The following is a 6,000-nucleotide window of genomic DNA, read 5'->3' as shown; positions in this document are numbered from 1 at the left end:
AGCCAATTAAATTGATGGTTATTAATTTGAAACGACTTCATCCAATTATTTGACTTTCACACCTGTCACCTCACTACCCCTGACACTCATCTGGTAAATGGTTCCGATTATAATTCCTTGTGTGACTGCATCTGGATACACGGGCCAAATGTCAGAGACATGAGTGGGGGCCCAAACCTGCCTAGGGCCCATGGGGTCAATACAGATCTGCGTGAAACATCTACTTTTTCCTGCACAAGGACACTCACATCACTACTCTGCTGTTGGAGGACCCTGCTTCTTCCACTATCCTATGTTCAGTCTGTGGTTTCCTGCTTGTCTGCCCTCCTCACATCATGACAGTGTTCTAGCCACATGCGCCTCTCTCCTCACTAACACAATCACACCAGTGGACAGGAAACCGCCTCCCATATTAGCACACTCATCTCCTGAAATACTCTGTACTGTTAGGAATATTCTGATTATCTAATTGGCTACAGGTTGCTTGATACTGCCGTTTCAAAGCTAGGAACTTTCTGGACAAGCATGAAATTAATACTGCATACCAAGGGATATAAAGACCTTAATTTAAAAAAAGACTTTAAAGGTAACTGATTGCAGCTTTAAACCAGTTCTATGTTCCTTTACACGTGTTGGACTATACCGTAAAAACAGCCCTGCATCTATACAACAAGGAGGAACATTGTGCCGTCTGGTATTTTGCCATACAGAATGAAATCCAATACAAGAGATTTGGATTTGCAGAGCGCTTAGGAGCCCACAGATAGATCAATCTAAATTACACCATGTTTAGCTTTAAGGCTGTAGTGAAACTGACAAGCACAATTCACAAATGTTTCTTTATTTTTAATAGTTGCAAGAAGTGTTAAACATATTTCTTATTGAAGAAAAAATATAAATACACTGTTAATAAGCAGTGAAAAATAAAACTTTTTATTGTGATTAAATGTAGCTAAAGTAATAAACAAAAGGATGCAACAAAATAACCTTAGAATAAATTAAACATTAACCAAAGAATACAAACATTGCAAGTGAGAGATGGTATAGGTATTCCACATTACAATACTCACAATATAAAAATATTAAATATTAATATTCTGGAGAGTCCTTGATGTATATGCAAACAATAAAAGAAAAATGTAAATCTACACCTATGTACTTTAAGCCTGGAGTCACCTGTCCATCATGGGGCAAACATACCCCCATTTACCCAGGCAAATATTTTTTATACATACTTAGGAATCCAAAAATCCCTCCTCTTCTCTATACCAATTAAATATGCACAATACTATCTCCTTAATACCTAAGGAGATTAAAGGGTGGTATCATCTCCGACTCTTCTTTAGGTAGGGCGGTTTTCATTAAAATGATCTCCCTCCCGAAACTCATGTATCTTATACAATGTCTACCACTTCTCCTAACCCAAAGGGACACTAAACAACTCAATTCACTTTAAATGGAACAATAAGAGACCAAGGATTAACTTGATCAAATTGCAACAACTAAAAACTAATGGTGGGATCAATTTTCCAAACATTACTCATTACAACCATTCAGCTTTACTTAGGCATCTCAGAGATTGGCTACATAGCATGGAAATATACACTGACACTCCCCTGGAGAGTGGCTCTCTCACAAAATGAATTTAGTACCTTTTCTTCATTTACACTGTCGAAGTCAAATAATTGGATGAAGTTGTTTCAAATTAATATCCATCAATTTGGTTGTCTTTGAAAATATGCGAATAGCACGCTACGGTGTGGAAGGGCATATTTAACCACAACATGTGCAAACACTTCTACACACATTTACAATTACACATTCACTTGTAAAAAGTTCACCTTAAAATAGTTTCAACACACAGTCGTTTATAATCAAATGCAATATATTTAATAGTTAAATATAATAATGTTAAAAGCACTTTATTGAGATCTATGGTTCAGGATACAGGAAACATATCATGTTTAGTGTCATTCTAATCCCCTATTTATCCTCAGACATCCGTTTCTATCAGCTAAGAGATCGCACCTTGCGTATGTTAGTTATGGATGATAAGACAATTAATGATCAGAATGGTATTGTGTGTGTAATGCAAATAGACCAATTTGAACCAGCTTTTCGGCGGCAAGATACGTATGCAGCTGTTGGAGAGTTGACCCTCACCCTTGGAGGGCATCGTTTGAACTGACCTATTACCTGCATTATACCGGACTGTCCTGAATCCTGAACCAATTGAAACATGCCAAGTCATCTCTACTGTTTTCAATGTAACACCAACTGTATATAAACTGGGCTCTGGGACTATCATACAGTCTTCTTGACCACATACTTCAGGATTGAACAACTGTATACTGGATCCAAAACACCTGCGTATATAATCGTCTGTACTTAATTTTTTAATTTGTTTCTCCTTAGCTACTTGCTATTAAATCACTTTGTGTGTTGGAACCACACAATTCCAAGTGGACAATTTTCATTAAATAGCGACTAGATGAACATAACAACACGATCAAGAAATATCTCAAGACATAAAAGACAACTCTCTCCTTTGCAATAGACGCAAGGTTTGGTACATTCTAAGACATAAAACTCACTTAAACTCTCATAAATCAAAATTTGAATCACTAACGTCCAACCCTGAATTCCAAGACGGCTCAGCTTCCTACCCCTTGCGCCCTGGCAAGAAAAGGTCATTACCAAAGTAGGTTGCGTACTGATTTTGTTTTGATGTCTCAAACAAAACGGCCTCTTACACATATACAAGCAATAGAGAAATTCCATTTTCTTAGTTCCATCCCTTTTGCACATTTTCAAGGGCAACATTATATCAGCAGTATAATCTTAGGCTTCTCTAATCTAGACTGGCAGAATCCTCTTGAAGTACTCCTGTCCCAAAGCTTCCCCCCGCCATAAGGCCATTACCTATCACTATCAGTTTATTAGAGACCTCCTGGATTATTCAATCACTACTACAGGTCTCCCACAATGGATCCAATCTTTTCCAGATCTAATGATAGACATCCTTCTCAAAAACATGTATAACTCTAGCCATCTAATCCCGGTGAGTATGTACACTGAATTATTTCTAAACATATACCACAGATCCTACATATTCCCCCATTGTAGTTTTTTGAAGAACTCCTCCTCTTCTAATCACTGCCCAAGATGTCAGGAGAAAGCAGCAGATATTCTTTACTGCCTCTGGAGTTGTCCCCTAGTACAAACTTTTTGGCTTAAAGTTAGAACCTTTGCTTTAGACGATCTAGTGAACTACCTTCCATTCACACCAGTCCGGGCTATCCTAGGTATCCTTCCCCAGGACCCTCGACGGGTGGCAGAAGACTTCTTCTGCTTAGTGCAGCAGCCAAAAAAAACATTTTACAAGTGTGGTCTCATTCAGTTCAACCATTTTAAAGATAAATTATTTTACATATTTAAAATGGATTGGATGGAAGCATTCATCAAAGAAACTAAAATCAAAATGTTTTAGGAAATGTGAGAAAGCTACATTGACTCACTTCAACCCGAAATCAAGTCACAAATCTACTGCTGCTTCTCATCAACGTCATGGTACGAAATGTGAATCCTTACTGATTACCCTCCTGTTCTTTTGTAGAGAAGGGGATGGCATCACCAGACATTACCGTTTGTTTGCTTTCCCCCCCCCCCCTTGCTACCCATGCTTTTTGTAAATAAACAAATTCCCTACTTAGAGAACAATGAGTTAGTTTACTCCATCTAGTATATCTATGTTTGGTTTTTTTAACAAAATTATTTTTTATTAGGGTATTTAAATGGTAAGGGGAAAGGATACGGATAAAAGGAGGGGAATGGGGAGGGGTACATAGTGGGGAGCAGACATAACATGAAATACAACAAAATTTGAAATGACATTAGTGTATAAAACATAGTATACACGGCACTTTAGGCAGATAAATAAACTAGACCTAAATTGTTACACACCACATAGGGAAACAAGAGGAGGGTAGTCGGGAGGGGCAGAGGTCAACAATTCTGGTGGGTATAATAACTTAGAACCTTCACCGTCTGTGGTGAACACATGCTAAGCCATCCACTTGACTATGGGTGAGGATGGTGTCATAGAGTAAGGGACATCATATGTCCCCATCTTGTAGCTAAACTGGATTTTCGCTGCTATTTTATGAATGGTGGGAGGAGAGGGTTGTTTGCAGCGATAAGAATATTGCCCCACACATATCTATGGTGTTTCGGCAATTGTTCGGGATAGAGCTGTGAGGGCTATGAGTTGGGAGGGCTAGTTGGGAGGGCTATGAGCGGGGATGGAGTTAGTTGTACCTTGGTGACTTTTTCTGCTATTTGAAAAACCTTTAGCCAAAACGGCTGGATTACTGGGCAGGACCAGAACACATGGAAGACATTCCCCAACTGACCCACATTGGCGCCAGCAAAGTTGGGAGTGAGAGGGCCATATCTTATGTAGGTGGGACGGGATTAGGTAGGTCCTGTTTAAAAGTTTCACAAACATTTCTAGGTGATTAGTACATTTAGACATTTTAGACAAGTTTTTGTAAATGTGGTCCCATTGGGTTGAGGCGAGAGGTACAGCAAAGTCGGATTCCCACTTTGTTTGGGATATATGTTTGGACGTAGCAGGGAGGGCGGTGAGATGGGTGTACCAAAATTTAATGCTCCTCTGGTGTTATCTCTAATCAATTTAGAATATATCAGGGGAACTAGTATATCTATATTATCGACAGATCCACAATTATATGTCATGGTTTATTTTTAAGCACCTACAACTGTGTTTCGATTATTGTACATTTTCTATGTTGAATCGGTAATCACATAAACATTCATTGTAACAATTGTTTAAATTATTTAGCTTTTTTTGGGGGGGCAGAAACAATAAAAATATATTTAAAAAAAAATAAAATAATGTAAGAAACTGCATCAGGCTGTTTCTCCCATGATCCGAGGTGAGAACATCATCTCAGGTGGTACCATCCTAGTAAAGGCATAGATGAAGTTCTGTTATCACCTCCTAGACCCTCCAGCAGTATTTTCTGCTCCTCAGGCTCATGCGATTAGTACCCAAGATTTTTGGCCCAATTCAGTTTTTGTCCCATTGTGTAGCTGCATTCCTGTCATTCCCTCTCAACAGATTTTTCTCTGATAATTACAGCTCCCTAGATAAGGAGGGCTTTCGGAAACTGGATGGAGTTTCATTACTCAGCCAAAACTACAGACCTGAAGGAAATGCAGAAGTATATTACTCCATTGTGGTAAACTGGTTTCTGTTGCTTAAGATAGGCCTGGGTTTATGTTCATCCTTACCTGCCAAGAGAAGCTGTATTTCAGTTACAATTGCTCATTTGAGTCTGTTTTCCATTTTGTCTTGTGGTTGCTCACAATAAGGATATACACTTTATTCAGTTCAACAGGTCTGCACTCTCTCAAAATTTTTTTGTTACAGACCTCAACATGCCCACTTCTCCCAGTCAGCAGCCGCCCTGCATGTAATTGCCCTGCAGTGTAGTCACGGACAGTGTGACAATAGGGGCAGGTGATTGTGCTGACATATTCATCCTCTCCAGTCCCTACTCTTATTGTTGTGCCAGTCACTGTGTCTGCTCCTGCAGTGACCGAACAGGCTGGAGTCAGTGGGAGAGTAAGCAGCAGTGTACAAGAACCACCTCAGGTCGCAGAAACAGGTTAGAGGCACCTGTACTTCGCGTTTCACATCATTTTCTTAGTGATTGTATTTTCTTTTACAAACCTTCTTAATTCTGGGGTCATTATTGAAATTTTTTTTTTTTTTTTTTTTTTACTTTGAAATAGGCCATAGCCACATTTTTACTCCGTTCTAAAAGTGCCCGTATTTCTTTATGAATTGAATGTTTTTATAAATATTATATCATCACTTTTATGCATTCCATCCTGGTTTAAATATTGGACTATTTACTTCAAAACGTAATAGCAAAGACTTGCAGATCATTTTATTATCCATTGTTGGAATGA

This window comes from Mixophyes fleayi, chromosome 6 (assembly GCF_038048845.1).
Source record: "Mixophyes fleayi isolate aMixFle1 chromosome 6, aMixFle1.hap1, whole genome shotgun sequence".
NCBI lineage: Eukaryota > Metazoa > Chordata > Amphibia > Anura > Limnodynastidae > Mixophyes > Mixophyes fleayi.
This window is presented reverse-complemented; position numbering follows the sequence as displayed.